The sequence below is a fragment of the Heterodontus francisci genome, chromosome 29, assembly GCF_036365525.1.
Source record: "Heterodontus francisci isolate sHetFra1 chromosome 29, sHetFra1.hap1, whole genome shotgun sequence".
Taxonomy (NCBI): Eukaryota; Metazoa; Chordata; class Chondrichthyes; order Heterodontiformes; family Heterodontidae; genus Heterodontus; species Heterodontus francisci.
This window is the reverse complement of record NC_090399.1, coordinates 5,114,354-5,132,366: the sequence shown is the minus strand read 5'-3', so window position 1 is coordinate 5,132,366 and position 18,013 is coordinate 5,114,354. Positions and strand designations below refer to the sequence as shown.

The following is an 18,013-nucleotide window of genomic DNA, read 5'->3' as shown; positions in this document are numbered from 1 at the left end:
AGTGCCGTAAATGTCAAGAAGACATTTTCAGCTCAGGTACAGAAAATGTTTTATTTTTAATTCTTTCATGGGATGTGGGTGTCACTGGCAAGTCCGGCATTTGTTGCCCATCCCTAATTGTCCTTGACAACTGATTGAAATTGCCGAGCAAGCCAGAGGGCAGTTAAGGGTCGACCATCTTTACAAGGATTGAGCCTGTGAGGTTTGATATTCTTTGCAAGACAGAAAAAATTGCATTTATATAGCGCCATTCACATTGCCAGTACGTCCCAAAGTGCCTTAAAGAACACTAAGTACTTTTGAAGTGTAGTCACTGTGGTGATGCAGAGAAATACATCAGTCACCTTGAACACAGAAATGGAACAAGTGACCAGAACATCTGTTTTGTCGGTGTTTATTGATGGATAAATATCAGTAAGAACACAGGGGAGAATCCCCCTGTCCATGTTAGAATAGAGTCAAACAATCATTATCATTCATCTAAGGAGAAAGTTTAATGTTTCTTTGGGAAAACACCACCTCTCACATTCTCTCACTCCCTCAGTACTGCAGGAGAGTGTCAGTCTAGATTATATTCACAAATCCCCGGAGTGGAACTCAATCCCACCATTTCTGACTTGGAAGGGAACAGCATTACCACTGAATCACAGCTGACCCCTGCCACTGGGACAGAGGAGGTTGACCACCTGTATCTGGAATATTTGTTTACAGAGGAAGTCTGGAGAGATGATGCAGTCGATTTTCTGTCGAGGTTGGGTCCTCCCACACAACTCCATAACATAGGTCTCTGTGCTCAATGGATCCTTCCCAGGGATGCTGGACCGAAAAATAAAAACATCAACTGATTCTGTGCTCTTGTAGCCACGGTATTTATATGGCAGTTCCAGTTCAGTTTCTGGTCAATGGTAAACCCCAGGATGTTGATAATAGGGAATTCACTGATCGTAATGCTGTTGAATGTCAAGGAGAGATGGTTAGATTTTCTGTTGGTGGGGAGGGTCATTGCCTGGCACTTGTGTGGTCTTTTTCTATCTGTTTTTCTCTCTCTCTCTCTCTCCATTTCTTTCTTGCAATCTCTCTCTTTTTTTAACTGCCCACCTCTCTTTCTATATCTCTCTATCCCTGACTTTTTGTCTCTATGTCTCTCTCTTTCATTCTCTTTCACTTTTTCTCCAACAATATGAGGAGTAATTTCTTTACACAGAGGGTGGTGAGAATGTGGAACTCGCTGTCACATGGAGATTTTTAAATTTTATTCATTCATGGGATGTGGCTGGTGAGCTGGCGAGGTCAGCATTTATTGCCCATCCCCAATTGCCCTTGAGAAGGTGGTGGTGAGCTGCCTTCTTGAACCGCTGCAGTCCATGTGGGGTCAGTACACCCACAGTGCTGTTAGGAAGGGAGTTCCAGCATTTTGACCCAGCACCAGTGAAAGAACGGCGATTTAGTTCCAAGTCAGAATGGTGTGTGGCTTGGAGGGTGACTTGCAGGTGGTGGTGTTCCCATGCATCTGCTGCCCTTGTCCTTCTTGGTAGTAGAGGTCATGGGTTTGGAAGGTGCTGTCGAAGGAGCCTTGGTGTGTTGCTGCAGTACATCTTGTAGATGGTACACACTGCTGCCACTGTGTGTCGATGGAGGAGGGACTGAATGTTTGTGGATGGGATGTCAATCAAGTGGCCTGCTTTGTCCTGGATGGTGTCGAGCTTCTTGAGGGCTGTTGGAGCCGCACTCTTCCAGGCAAATGGAGAGTGTTCCATCACACTCCTGACTTGTGCCTTGTAGATGATGGACAGGCTTTGGGGAGTCAGGAGGTGAGTTACCTGTTGCAGGATTCCTATCCTCTGGCCTGCTCTTGTAGCCACAGTATTTATATGGTGATTCTAGTTCAGTTTCTAGTCAATGGTAAATGCCAGGATGTTGATAGTGGGGGATTCAGCGATCGTAATGCCTTTGAATGTCAAGGCGAGATGGTTAGATACTCTCTTGTTTGAGATAGTCATTGCCTGGCACTTGTGTGGTGTGAATGTTACTTTCCACTTATCAGCCCAAGCCTAGATATTGTCCAGTTCTTGCTGTAGTTCTAATTAGACTACTTCAGTATCTGAGGAGCCGTGAGTGGTGCTAAACATTGTTCAATCGTCAGTGAACATCCCCACTTCTGACCTTGAGATGGAGGGAAGGACATTGATGAAGCAGCTGAAGATGATTGGGCCTCGGACAATACCCTGAGGACCTCCTGCAGTGATGTCCTGGAGCTGAGATGATTGACCTCCAACAGCCACAACCATCTTCTTTTGCGCTAGGTATGACTCCAGCCAGTGAAGAGTTTTCCCCCTGATTCCCATTGACTCCAGATTTGCTAGGGCTTCTTGATGCCATACTCAAACAAATGTCACCTTTATGTCAAGAGCAGTCACTCTCACTTCACCTCTTGAGTTCAGCTGTGTTGTCCATGCTTGAACCAACGCTGTAATGAGGTCAGGAACTGAGAGGCCCTGGTGGAATCCAAACTGAGCATCACAGAGCAGGTAATTGATAAGCAAGTGTTGTTTGATAGCACTGTCAATGACACCTTCCATCAAGTTACTGATGATCGAGAGTAGACTGATGGTACTTGGCCGTGTTGGATTTGTCCTGCTTTTTGCATACAGGACATGCCTGGGCAATTTTCCACATTGTGGGGCAGATGCCAGTGTTGTAGCAGTACTGGAACAGCTTGGCTAGGGGCGTGACACTTTCTGGAGCACAGGTCTTCAGTACCATTGCTGGAATGTTGTCAGGACCTGTAGCCTTTGCAGTATTCACTGCCTTCAGTCGTTTCTTGATATCACGTGGATTGAATTGGCTGAAGACTGGCATCTGTGGGACCTCAGGAGGAGGCCGAAATGGATCATCCGCTCGGCACCTCTGGCTGAAGATTGTTGCAAATGCTTCAGCCTTATTATTTGCACTGATGTGCTGTGCTTCACGATGTGAATGGGATATTTGTGGAGCCACCTCCTCCTGTTAGCGCTTAGGTCTGATCCTTTGGTTGTGGGATCGCTTAGTTCTGTCCACAACATGCTGCCTACGCAGTTTGGCACGCAAGTAGACGTGGGTTGTAGCTTCACCAGGTTGACGCCTCATTTTGAGGTATGCCTGGTGCTGCTCCTGGCATGCCCTCCTGCACTTTTCATTGAACCAGACCTGATCCCTTGGCTTGATATAATGGTAGAGTGGGCGATATGTCGGGTCATGAGGTTACGGATTGTGGTTGAGTAGAATTCTGTTGCTGCGGATGACCCACAGTACCTCATGGATGCCCAGTTTTGAGTTGCCAGATCAGTTCAAAATCTATCTCATATAGGACGATGGTAGTGCCACACAACACAGCGGAGGGTATCCTCAATGTGAAGACAGGACTTCGTCTCGACAAGGACTGTGCAGTGGTCACTCCCACCAATACTGTCGTGGACAGATGCACCTGCAGCAGTCAGGTTGGTGAGGACAAGGTTGAGTATATTTTTCCCTCTTGTTGGTTCCCTCACCACCTGCCGCAGACCCAGTCTAGCAGCTATGTCCTTTAGGACTCGGCCAGTAGTGGTGCTACTGAGCCACTCTTGGTGATGGATATTGAAGTCCCCCACCTAGAGTGCATTCTGAGCCCTTGCCACCCTCAGTGCTGTTCAACATGGAGGAGTACTGATTCATCAGGTGAGGGGGAGGGCAGTAGGTGGTAATTAGCAGGAAGTTTCCTTGCCCATATTTGACCTGATGCCATGAGACTTCATGGGGACCGGAGTCGACGTTGTCCCAAGACAACTCCCTCCTGACTGTATACCACTGTGCTGCCACCTCTGCTGGGTCTGTCCTGCTGGTGGGACAGTACATACCCGGGGATTGTGATGGCATTGTCTGGGACATGGTCTGTAAGATATGATACTGTGAATATGATTATGTCAGACTGTTGCTTGACTAGTCTGTGGGACAGCTCTCCCAACTTTGGCACAAGCCCCCAGATGTTAGTAAGGTGGATTTTGCAGGGTCGACTGGGCTGGGTTTGCCGTTGTCGTTCTGGTGCCTTGGTCGATGTCAGGTGATCCGTACAATTTCATTCCTTCTTGATTTTGCACTGGTTTCATACAACTGAGTGGCTTGTTCGGCAATTTCAGAGGGCATTTAAGAGTCAATTACATTACTGTAGGTCTGGTGTCACATGTAGGCCAGACCAGGTAAGGACAGCAGATTTCCTTCCCTAAAAGACATTTGTGAACCTGATGGGTTTTTACAACAATCAACAGTGGTTGAGTGGTTGAGGTAGAGAGCAGTGATGCATTGACAGGAAAGCTGGAATTCCAAGATGACTTTATACCGCACAGAATGTACTTGGAACGTGTTTTTTATATGTTTCAGCAAATTAATTTTATTTTTCGGAATTTTCGGAATTTAAAATAATAAAAAAAATTTTACTTTCAAAATAAAAAAATAATTTAAAAAAATTGAAAAATCATAAATAGAAATCTATCATGAGATACTTAAACTCTGTCTCAGGGATTTGGGTGTCTGTGGATTCACATCTCAGGCAGTGCTGCCCTCCCAGACCCTGATAAAGAGGAAGTCGAAGAGGAAGTGTGGGGGTAGGACTGTGGGACAAACCAATGAAAAATGGGAGGGGGTGAAACAATATCCTATTAGAATTGATCTTGAAGCACCTCCCCCTACAGGAAGGACACTCGTACCAATCCAGCAGGGAGAATACACAGGTTATGATGTTTTGAGATGCAAATTTGATTGACTGAGAGATAAAGAGACATTTTCATAAGGCCTGAAAAATAGAGACTAAAATAGAAAGGAGAGGATTGATCAATATTGATGTGAATAAAATTACTTATACTGTAAAGATATTGTACATGAATCTATTGTTCAAAATATTCAATAACATTCATAATATGCAATTTTGCGTTCTATAATATATACACCCTTCCTGGCTGTTAAACAATGCCTGTGTGGGGCACATGGAACTGAAGGCAAATTATTGACCTGGTTCGGAAATTGGCTGAGTGGCAGGAGACAGAGAGTAGGGATAATAGACAGGTATTTTAATTGTTAGGACGTGGCTAGTTGTGTCCCTCAAGCATCTGTGTTGGGGCCTCAACCATTCACTGTTGTTATGGCCAATTATATGCAAGGGTAATTGCAACCCATCAGGTGAGTAAGTTGTGTTTGAATCAGAGTTGATCACAGGATATAGCACATTAGTTATACAGCAGTAGCATGTGACTGTGACTGTGGCAAGTCGCTGGTACTGGGCTCTGCTGGACAGACAGTCTGGTGCGAACTGTTATGACCGAGATGGGAGGATTACACTGTTAATTCAGTCCCACTTTTCCACAGGTCACTGCATGTCAACAAATTTTCCCACTTACAAAGCAGCCAATCAGATACTTTATTTGTCCCCAGAAGAAAGCACATCAACCAGGCTTTTTTTTATAAACATCAAAGTTATCCGTTTTATATAAAACCAAGTCTGAACCAATAAGGAAGTAAATATATAAACAAATTGAAGTATTAAAACCCCGTATTTTTTATATCCTAGCCTTCACGCAATAACTGAGAAAAGGGGGGATTTTTGTTCACCGCTGTTACAAAAATAGAAGGAATTAAAAAAAACTGAAGAGATGAAAGTCGTTTGTTTGGTAACAGGTCAAATAGTTGGCTGCCACGAGGAATCTTTCCAGGCGAGATTGACAAACGGGGTAAGTGGGGAAGAGAGAGACAGGATAGGGAGAGGAGGGAGACTGCAAGAGGGAGGGAGTGGGGGAGCAAGCGGCCACAGGGCGATAGGACGAGGCCATGGATTCTGTTGAAATGCACAGACAATCCTGCACATGCAGTTATCCTGGAGCTCAGTTCTAAACACAAAGCTCACTGAAGTGATCCGGGATCATGTTGATTTGGCTCTTATTACAACACAGAAGCAGCTCTCTGCCGCTGTTCCTGCTGAACACGAGCTCCCAGGATTTATCTATTCCAATTTCCAGAATTTTAGGAATCTGTCTTAAAAACGCTCACTGGTTTAAAATTTGGGTTTGTGTCCTGAAATAATCATCAATGAAATTCATGCCATTTTGGTTTCATTTGTTTTTGTGATAGAATGAGCAGCGCCATCTTTGCTCCTGGCAGCCGCCAAAACATCGCAGACAGTGACGTTGAGTGCATGAGACTGCATTTGTGCATGTGCAAGTCCATGCAACATCCACCTAGTGGTTGCATTGTCAGTAAACACTGCCCTTGGCAGCAGAGGTGCTTCACTGATTCATTTCAAACATGGCTATGTAGTACCACCTTCTGCCTGTGGAGCAACATTACAGGAAGGAAGGTCACCTGGTTCCTGCAGTTTGTTTATTTTGAGACACAGCACTGAAACAGGCCCTTTGGCCCACTGACTCTGTGCTGACCAACAACCCATTTTATACTAATGCTACATTAACCCCATATTCCCTACCACATCCCCATCATTCTTCTACCACCTACCTACACTATGGGCAATTTACCTATCAACCTGCAAGTCTTTTGTTGTGGGAGGAAACCAGGGCACCCAGCAGAAACCCACACAGTCACAGGGAAAACTTGCAAACTCCGCACAGGCAGTACCCAGAACTGAGTCCGGGTTGCTGGAGCTGTGAGGTTGCGTTGCTAACCACTGTGCCACCATTCTACCCTACCAGTTCCTCTCTATAATTCAGCTAATATTTGTTGCTTCACTCCCCCTCCTTCTTTCCCCCAGCCCTTCACTAGGTCCTTGATGATCTTTCAGTTCCCAGTTCCAATACAGGGTTTAGACTCGGAACGCTGACCTCTTTTCTCTTGGTGGGTGAGATGACCTTGTCCACTCTCTGTTCTAAACACTGGAATGTTCTGTTCATTTCTCTGAGATGCAGAGGGATCTGGCTGTCCTAGTGCATGAATCGCAAAAGCTTAATATGCAGGTAGAGCATGTAATTAGGAAATCTAATAGAATGGTATCATTTATTTTGAGGGGGATTGAATACAGAAGTCGGGAGCTTATGCTTCAGCTAGACAGGGCATTGGCGAGACCACATCTGGAGTACTGTGTACAGTATTGGTCTCCTTATTTAAGGAAGTAAATGCATTGGAGGCAGTACAGAAAAGGTTCACTAGACAGCACCTCATTTACCAATTAGGCACGCTACAGCTTGCCAGACTGAACATTGAGTTCAATAATTTCAGAGCATGGTGGGGCCCCACTTTTTATTTTTAGTTTTTTCTTTTTTCCTTTTTCTTTGTTTATTTTATTTTATTTTGATTAATTTGCTTCTACTGTGCCTACCCACTGTTTTCTTTTTCATGTTTGTGCTTGGGGCCAGGGCTGTTCATTTTTCTGTAATTAACACCCTCTTTGTACTAATGCTTTGTCTTTCAGCACACCATTAGCATACCGTTTGACTTTACTCTGTGACCTTCCAGTCAGTTATTCTCTGTGACCTTGTCCTATCAACACCTTCTCTTTCGTTAACTCTTGCCCCACCCCTACTTTACTTGCTTAAAACCTTTTACATTTCTCTTAGTGTGGAGGGGCAGATGGGATGGGAAAATATTTAACTGGGGGAGGGGGAATTACAATGCTATTAGGCAGGAACTGGGGAGCATAAATTGGGAACAGATGTTCTCAGGGAAATGCATGACAGAAATGTGGAGGTTGTTTAGGGAGCACTTGCTGCAACTGCTGGATAGGTTTGTCCCGATGAGGCAAGGAAGGGATGGTAGGGTGAAGGAACCTTGGATGACAAGAGATGTGGAACAGCTAGTCAAGAGGAAGAAGGAAGCAGTACGAAAGGTTGAGGAAGCATGGATCAGACAGGGCTCTAGAGGGTTACAAGGTAGCCAGGAAGGAACTGAAGAATGGACTTAGGAGAGCTAGAAGGGGACATGAAAAAGTTTTGGCGGGTAGGATTAAGGAAAATCCCAAGGCGTTCTACACTTATGTGAGGAACAAGAGGATGGCCAGAGTGAGGGTAGGGCCGATCAGGGATAGTGGAGGGAACTTGTGCCTGGAGTCGGAGGAGGTAGGGGAGGTCCTAAATGAATACTTTGCTTCAGTATTCACTAGTGAGAGGGACCTGGTCGTTTGTGAGGACAGCGTGGAACAGGCTGATATGCTTGAACAGGTTGAGGTTAAGAGGGAGGATGTGCTGGAAATTTTGAATGATATGAGGACAGATAAGTCCCCAGGACCAGACGGGATATACCCAAGGATATTACAGGAAGCGGGGGAAGAGATTGCTGTGCCTTTGGCGATGATCTTTGCGTCCTCACTGTCCACTGGAGTAGTACTGGATGATTGGAGGGTGGCAAATGTTGTTCCCTTGTTCAAGAAAGGGAATAGGGATAACCCTGGGAATTATAGACCAGTCAGTCTTACATCGGTAGTGGGCAAATTATTGGAGAGGATTCTGAGAGACAGGATTTATGATTATTTGGAAAAGCATGGTTTGATTAGAGATAATCAGCATGGCTTTGTGAGGGGCAGGTCATGCCTCACAAGCCTTATTGAATTCTTTGAAGATGTGACAAAACACATTGATGAAGGAAGAGCAGTGGATGTGGTGTATATGCATTTTAGCAAGGCGTTTGATAAGGTTCCCCATGGTAGGCTCATTCAGAAAGTGAGGAGGCTGTCTGGATACACAATTGGCTGGCCCATAGAAGACAGATGGTGATAGTCGCTGGAAAGTATTCAGCATGGAGCACGGTGACCAGTGGTGTTCCGCAGGGATCTGTTCTGGGACCTCTGCTCTTTGTGATTTTTATAAATGACTTGGATGAGGAAGTGGAAAGCTGGGTTAGCAAGTTTGCCGATGACACGAAGGTTGCTGGAGTTGTGGATAGTGTGGAAGGCTGTTGTAGGTTGCAACAGGACATTGACAGGATGCAGAGCTGGGCTGAGAAGTGGCAGATGGAGTTCAACCTGGAAAAGTGTGAAGTGATTCATTTTGGAAGGTCGAATTTTAATGCAGAATACAGGCTTAAAGACAGGATTCTTGGTAGTGTGGAGGAACAGAGGGATCTTGGGGTCCATGTCCATAGATCGCTCAAAGTTGCCACCCAAGTTGATAGGGTTGTTAAGAAGGTGTGTTGGCTTTCATTAACAGGGGGATTGAGTTCAAGAGCAGCGAGGATATGCTGCAGCTCTATAAGGCCCTGGTTCGACCACACTTGGAATATTGTGTTCAGTTCTGGTCGCCTCATTATAGGATGGATGTGGAAGCGTTAGAGAGGGTGCAGAGGAGATTTACCAGGATGCTGCCTGGACTGGAGGGCATGTCTTGCGAAGAAAGATTGTGGGAGCTAGGGCTTTTCTCATTGGAATGAAGAAGGATGAGAGGTGACTTGATAGAGGGGTACAAGGTGATGAGAGGCATAGAGTGGATAGCCAGAGACTTTTTCCCAGGGTGGAAAGGGGGCATAATTTTAAGGTGATTGGAGGAAGGTTTCGGGGAGATGTCAGAGGTAGGTTCTTTACACAGAGAGTGGTGGGTGCATGGAATGCGCTGCCAGTGGTGGTAATAGAAGCAGATACATTAGGGGCATTTAAGCGACTCATGGATAGGTACATGGATGATAGTAGAATGAAGGGTAGGTAGTTAATTTGATCTTCGAGTAGGTTAAAGGTTCGGCACAACATCGTGGGCCGAAGGGCCTGTACTGTGCTGTACTGTGCTATGTTCTATGTTCGATATTTGCCAGTTCTGATGAAGGGTCGTTGACCTGAAACATTAACTCTGCTTCTCTCTCTCCAGATGCTGCCAGACCTGCTGAGTATTTCCAGCATTTCTTGTTTTTATTTCAGATTTCTAGCATCTGCAGTATTTTGCTTTTATAAAAAAAATAAAGGACGCCGGCTCAGGTCAGGTTCGATCTGGCTGTGGACGGGTCGGTCCCTAAGTTTATACCCGAGCCAGGCTTTACGCTGTCACCCATTCCCTCTCTGCCTTTATGCTCCTAACCTGTGGTGTGACCACCTCCCTGAACGTGCTCTCCACGTTGTACTCCGCCTTGCAGATGCACAACAGTGACTCCAGCCACTGCTCGAGTTCCAAAACCCAGAGCTCAAGCTGTTGCAGCCGGTGACACTTCCTGGACATGTGTTCCTCTAGGACACGTGGTATGTCCATGACTTCCCACATCCCGCAGGACGTATATTCCACTTGGCACTTGGTTTTGAGATACAGCGTTCACCAGTCTGAGAGATGAACACACATTTTAATAAAATATGGTAAAAGAGAGATTACTCGTCATTCATCTCATTTTCTCTCTACAGGATCGTGTTATGTGTAAAATGAGTGCTGCATTATGTAAGGCCGCCACCTGCAATTTCGAGTACTGCGGATGTAGTAAGTTTCTGGGATGAGTTGAGACGCTGAATGAACGCAAGTCTTTCATTGTTACAAAGTGCACCGCAGCCACCTGCTGGCAGAATATCAGTGCTGCATGAAAATGGCCCGAAAAGTGGCAACTGTCTTTGAAGGTTCGCAGGCGCGATGTTCCGAACGGCCTCATTCTGTGTTGGATCAACTATGATGAGGTGTGGTCCCAGAGGACTGGAGAATAGCCAATGGCCTTTGTTTAAGAAGGGTAGCAAGGATAATCCAAGAAATTATAGGCCGATGAGCCTTACGTCAGTGGTAGGGAAACTATTAGAGAGGATTATTCGGGACAGGATTTACTCCCATTTGGAAACAAACGAATTTATTAGCAAGAGACAGCATGGTTTTGTGAAGGGGAGGTCGTGTCTTACTAATTTGATTGAGTTTTTTGAGGAGGTGACGAAGATGATTGATGAAGGAAGGGCAGTGGATGTTATCTATATGGACTTTAATAAAGCCTTTGACAAGGTCCCTCATGGCAGACTGGTACAAAAGGTGAAGTCACACGGGATCAGAGGTGAGCTGGCAAGATGGATACAGAACTGGCTCAGTCATAGAAGACAAAGGGTATCAGTGGATGGGTGTTTTTCTGAATGGAGGGCTGTGACTAGTGGTGTTCCGCAGGGATCAGTGCTGGGACCTTTGCTGTTTGTTGTATATATAAATGATTTGGAGGAAAATGTAGCTGGTCTGATTAGTAAGCTTGCGGATAACACAAAGGTTGGTGGAGTTGTGGATAATGATGAGGATTGCTTGGGCGGAGAAATGGCAGATGGAGTTTAATCCGGACAAATGTGAGGTAATGCATTTTGGAAGGACTAATGCAGGTGGGAAGTATACAGTAAATGGCAGAACCCTTAGGAGTATTGACAGGCAGAGAGATCTGGGCGTACAGGTCCACAGGCCACTGAAAGTGGCAACGCAGGTGGATAAGGTAGTCAAAAAGGCATACGGCATGCTTGCTTTCATCGGTCAGGGCATAGAGTATAAACATTGGCAAGTCATGTTGCAACTGTCCAGAACCTTAGTTAGGCCACACTTAGAATATTGCATGCAATTCTGGTCGCCACACTACCAGAAGGACGTGGAGGCTTTGGAGAGGGTACAGAGGAGGTTTACCAGGATGTTGCCTAGTCTGGAGGGCATTAGCTATGAGGAGAGGTTGGAAAAACTAATATGATAGAGGTTTACAAAGTTATGAGTGGCATGGACAGAGTGGATAGTCAGAAGCTTTTTCCCAGGGTGGAAGAGTCAGTTACTAGGGAACATAGGTTTAAGGTGTGAGGGGCAAAGTTTAGAGGGGATGTGCGAGGCACGTTTTTTACACAGAGGGTGGTGAGTGCCTGGAACTTGCTGCCGGGGGAGGTGGTGGAAGCAGATACGATAGCGACGTTTAAGAGACATCTTGACAAATATATGAATAGGATGGGAATAGAGGGATATGGGCCCCGGAAGTGCAGAAGGTGTTAGTTTAGGCAGGCATCAAGATCGGCGCAGGCTTGGAGGGCCGAATGGCCTGTTCCTGTGCTGTACTGTTCTTTGTTAGTTCTGTGATCCTTCTGTATTCTTATATGTGGATCTGATTAAACCCACCTTCTGAAAGTTGATTCCATTTAATCCCATTTTGATTATACGTTGCTTGACTATCATGGGGAATGATTAGCAAGACAATGCACATTAAGATCCAAATTATGTGGGAAATATATACACATCAGGATTCGCCATTAATGTGTACGATTTGATATATTCTGCAGTATTTAAATAGCTTTGAATTGAGCTACATAAACCAATATTATCAACATCAAGACATTATTGTTCTAACAGAATGATTTAAGTACAGTAATGGTGGAGAACAAGTGATTGGTGAACTGAGGAACTGAACAGGATCACTGTCAGTCTTGGTATCAAGACTCTGCCTTGGGAAAGGCAACTTTAATCTGCTGAACTCCTGGTTTGTCCGTTATTCTGGAGAATATTGCAATGGGATCAATTCTGCTCAGCTCTATCCACTGACCTCGTCAGACTCGGCAGCTGATCACAGGGACAACTAACCCAATAAAAATGATTGTGAACCCCCTGTTTTCCATCTACATTGTCCTTACATAGTTCTGACTCCTCGTTTACCCAATTCACTCCTGACTCCTCTATTTGTCCCTATTACAAAAGGATGGGGATATGAGTGAAGAAGTCTCAACGCAATTATATAGGAGATTGATGAGAACTCACCTGGAGAACTGTGTACAGTTTTGGTCTCCTTACCTGCGGAACAATAAAATTACCTTGGCGGGAGTGCAACGAAGTTTCACTGGACTAATTTCTGGGGTGATTGTCCGATGAGGAGAGATTGAGTAGACCGGGCCAGTATTTCCTACAGCTTAGAAGATAGAGAGATGATCTCATTGAAATATATAACCATCTTATGGGGCTTGACATGGAAGATGCTGGGAGGATGATTCCCCTGAGGCGGGAGTCTAGAACTAGGGACCTGAGCGAGTCTGGCCGAGAAACCTCGAAAATTAAACCGGAATGGGAAAGAGAAGGAAATTAAACTGTGAGGAAGATCAGGAGGAACTGAAACTGTTTTGTGAAATTGACAAGAAATTGATCTGTATGACGTGTCTTCCTGGGGGAGATGGACAGTCACGAGTCGCGCAGCCTCCTGCTGATCAATGATGTTGTTGAGATCTACAATGTACAATGAACAAGAGACTCACTTGATCTAGTGTTTCACTCGCATGTTTTAAGAAACACTTTCATTCTGTGATTTTTTTTTGCCAATCCCAGGATCGGCTGAAATTTTCCTTGGATTTTCTCGGAGAGAAGAATTCAGCTGTTCTGGAAACTGAAATCGAATAGAAGCGGCAGATTTCTGAATCGAGGGGAAGGTCTCCCTGTGCTGATTATCATGAATGATATCAAGTGGATAATGCAGGTGAGAATCAGGCAGAATTTAGAAGGTCAGAGGGGAAGTGAAAAAGGAACTGAGAGGCAAAGAGAGAGTATAAGAGACTGACAGCTAACATAAAAGGGAATCCCAATATCCTCTAAAGGCATATAAACAGTAAAAGGAGGAGCGGGGCCGATTAGGGACTAAAAGAGGATCTACACATGGAGACAGAGGGCATGACTAAGGGACTATACGGGCACTTTGTATCTGTCTTTACCAAGGAGGAGATGCTGCCGAGGTTATAGTGAAAGAGGAGGTAGTTGAGATGATGCATGGGCTCAAAATCAATCAAGCGGAGATATTAGAAAGGCTGGATGTATACTCGGTTGATAAGTCACCAGGACCAGATGCGATGTTGAGAGAAGTAAGGGTGTAAATTGTGGAGGCACTGGTCATAATCTTCCAATCCTCCTTAGATACAGGGAAAAGGGCCAGAGGACTGGAGAATTGTAAATATTTGCACCCTTGTTCAAAGGAAGGGTCTAAGGATAAACACAACAACTACAGGACAGTCAGCTGAATTTCGATGGTGGGAAAGCTTTTAGAGATATTTGGGACAACATTGACAGTCACTTGGACAAGTGTGGATCAATTAAGAAAAGCCAGCATGGATTTGTTAAAGATAAATCATGTTTAACTAACTTGATTGAGCTTTTTGATGAGGGAGCAGAGAGGGCTAATGAGGGTAATGTGGTTGATATGATATATATGGATTTCAAAAAGGTATTTGATAAAGTGCCACATAATAGGCTTCTCAGCGAAGTTGAAGCCTACAGAATAAAAGGGTCATGGCAGCATAGATAAGAAATTGGCTGAGTGATAGGAAATAGAGAGTAGTGGTGGAGGGAGGTAGGTAGTGGGATTCCCCAGGAGTCAGTCCTCCTTTTCCTGCTGTATATTAATGGCCTACATTAGGGTGTTTAGGGAACAATGTCAAAATTTGCAGATAACACAAAGCTTGGAAGTGTTGTGAACTGTGAAGAGGATATTGACAGACTTCAAGAGGACATGGACAGGCTGGTGAAATGGGCGGACTCGTAGCAAATGAGATTTAATGCAGAGAAATGTCAAGAGATACATCTTGGTAGAGAGAATGACAAGAGGCAATATAAAATAAAGAGTACAGTTCCAAAGAGAAGGCAGGAGCAGAGGGACCTGGAGGTATATGTACCTAAATCTTTGATGACAGGGGAGGTAGAGACAGCTTTTTTTTAAAGAAAGTATACTGGATCCAGGGCTTTATACATAAAGACATCGAGTACAAAAGGAAGGAAGTTATGATGAACTATTATACAATTCTGCTTTGACCTCAGATGGAGTATTTTGTCCAAAATTGGGCACAACACTTTCTCAAGGAAGTGAAGAGAGGGTGCAGAAATGATTTATGACAATTGCCCCAGGTATGAGTGACTTCAGTTACTTGGGTAGGTGGGTGAAGCTGGGGTTGTTCTCCTTCGAGAAGAGAAGGTTGAGAGAAGTTTTTTCATAAGTGTTCAAAATCATGGGAGGTCTGGGCAGAGTAGATAAAGAGAACCTGTTTCCATTGGTGGAAATGTCGAGGAGCAGAGGATGTTGATTTCAGGTGAATGGCAAAAAAAAACAAGGGCGACATGAGGAAAAAGGTTTTTTTATGCAGCGAGTGGTTAGAATCTGGAATGCAGTACCTCAGTAACTGGTGCAGGCAGATACAATTGTGGCTTTCAAAGGGGAATTGGATAAACAGCTGAAAAGGAAAATGAATTGCAGGGCTGCGGGGAAAGAGCAGAGCAGGGAGATTAGCTGAGATACTCTTGCAGTGAGCTGGCACGGACCCGACGAGCCGAATGGCCTCCTTCTATGCTGTAACCATTCTCGGTTTCACATTCCCATTTAGAAGGAACAGTCGAGCAGTTTTCAGACACACAACATATCCCAGTTCACTAAAATGTACCAGATTCTCACTGAGAAAAAGCAGCGTTTACTCAGCGATCTGAGTAAACAAGAGGAGATTCTAGAAACAATGGGGAAAAAAACCTTCGAAAAATTAAAGGGAATGTAGATTGTATTGTTCAAATGTTCTCGGACTTAGAGATACAAACGGATCAACAAGATTGGCTGATATTATTCAAGGCGAGGGGATTGTCTCCTGTAATTAATTCATTATAAAGGCCAGGTATAAAAGGAGAAATAATATTTTAATGTGAGATTCCACTTTTAGTTCCCATTATGTTGGCCAAGAACACAGTATTCACTTTTACATCACAGTGAAATCTATGTATTCATGTTTATGAATGTACCTCTAGGTTTTAGTGTTTTGGGAAAGTTTGTGTGATGGGTGTACATGTTTGGATTTGCCTGATTGTGTTTACTTGTGTATGATTACGTTTCCAGCAGCCGCAACACCTCAATGTTAAAATTCTGACCCTCGTGTTCAAATCCCTCCTTGGCCTCATCACTCCCTATCTCTGTAACCTCCCCCAGCCCTACAACCCTCCTAGATCTCTGCCACCTTTCAATTCAGTCCTCCTTTGCGACCCCGATTTCCTCCGCCCCACCATTGGCTGCCCTGCCCTCAGCGTCCCGCTCCCAAGATCTGGAATTACTTCCTTAAACTGCACCCCACCACCCACCGCGACCCCCTCACTCTCGCTTTCTTTCAGAGGCTCCTTAAATATCTAAAATAAAAACAAAATACTGCGTTTGCTGGAAATCTGGAAAAAAAAACAGATAGTGCTGGAAAAACTCAGCAGGTCTGGCAGCATCTGTGAAGAGAGAAGCAAAGTTAACGTTTCAGGTCAGTGACCCTTCTTCAGAACTCGGAGTTTTCCCAGCACATTCTGTTTTAATTCCTTAAATATCGACCTCGTGGACCAAGCATGTCCCTCACCGTCACATATTGATGATTGTTTTATGATTATTTTGGTGGGCAGCCTCCAGGACTGTCTTTAAGTCCAGGGCCGCAGGTTAAGCCACTGAAGAACCGTCTGACAACTAAACTTGGGGATAAGTTGAAGATCTTTCCTGTGTGTTATGGGCAGGAATGCCCTGAACAGGGGAATAACAACACGAAGAGCGCAATGTAATGTTACACTGTGGGTGTCAATCAGTGTGTGTAATGTTTGAATGGAGGTGGTGGATCAGTGGGGTTCAGATTCACAGAATGTGGCGAGAAACCTGAGTCAGCTGAATATGGGACATTGGAACTTTCCAAAGCCCAGGATCTCCTCCCCCATTCACACTTCCCACCACGTGATGCAGAGCTCAGTACATCCCCTCCCCCATTCACACTTCCCACCACGTGATGCAGAGCTCAGTACAGCCCCTCCCATTTTCTAATGAGGCCAAGGAGGGATTTGAACATTTTCTATTATTGAGGCTCAGAGTTGTCTCTGGGACAGGAGAGGTGATCATCATTCCGGGGAATAGAAGCAGCGTGTGCTCCAGTCCAGGACATCACAGGATCCAAAACTGCTGAACAATTCTTCAATCTCCCAGCCGGGTGTCCACACAGAGAAAGAGGAGACAGATAAACAATCTGATCAGTGTTGTCAGCTTCTGGAACTCAGTAACAGTCTCACTCAGAGACACAGTGTCTCTCAGCCCCACCGTACCAGATACACCCACACACTCACAACATGGAACTGTACCTGCATTGTAATGTCAGATCCCGGAGAATATTCAACTCCTGGGCATCACAGAAATAATTACAGTCTGAGTGTCAAGATCAGGGCACCGAATTCCCGGGAGTTTGCAGGTATTCCCGGGATTCTGGAGACAGTGTGTGTCCATTAGTTCGGTGACAAAAGCAGAACCGGCTCGCAATGGGCAAAACAATGAGTTTCAATCCGTTTCGCATTATTCAGCAAATGCTGCATTTATTTCACCGGTTACCGTGAGGTTCTGCACATCCTCAGAACCTCGCACTTCGTACTGGATGATAAAAGAGTCAATAACCTTCTCCACACCCCAGGAGAGGTGGAAGAAGTTCGCTGTGATGTTAGAGACTGAAAGATTCTCCAGTTTAATCATTTTACTTGGCTTTACTTTGACTTGATCTGTGGAAGCTAAACAGGGAACATTGATATGAACTTTTACCGAGCAACAACAGCTGAGAGGCATTTGATGATGTCCCATTCAGTCATCAAGGGTTATATTGTGATAGTGGGATCACAACCTAAAGGAAGAATCAGGCAGGATCAAAGGATTTCACTTTGAATCTTCAGGTCTTTCCTTGGACCGGGGAATCCCAGGGCTTTTTCACAATGGCCTTTAGTTCATATCAAACCCTTCATAATTTTGAACACCTCCATCAAATCACCTCTTAACCCTCTCTTCTCTAAGGTGAACAAACCCCAGCTTCTCCAATCTATCCACAGAAATGAACTTCCTCATCCCTGGAACTATTCTCCTAAATCTTTTCTCTCCCCTCTCCAAAGCCTCATTCCCGAGGGACTGCCTGAGAAGAAGGTGAAAGCAGTTTCAATAGAAACATTCAAAAGGGAATTGAAGGAATATTTAAAGCTGAAATATTGCAGGGCTGTGGAGAAAGGGCAGGGGGAAATGGGACCAGTTGCACGGCCCGTTCAAAGAGCCAGCACAGGCACGAAGGGCCGAATGAACTCCTTCTGTGTTGTCTGATTTTATGATTCGATATTGAATC

General features: G+C 44.9%; 1 protein-coding gene across 1 annotated transcript in view; it reads left to right on the top strand.

The window, feature by feature from the left end:
- The window catches only part of LOC137345658 (zinc-binding protein A33-like), a 366,777-nt gene that overhangs the window by 81,607 nt on the left and 267,157 nt on the right, over positions 1-18,013 (top strand).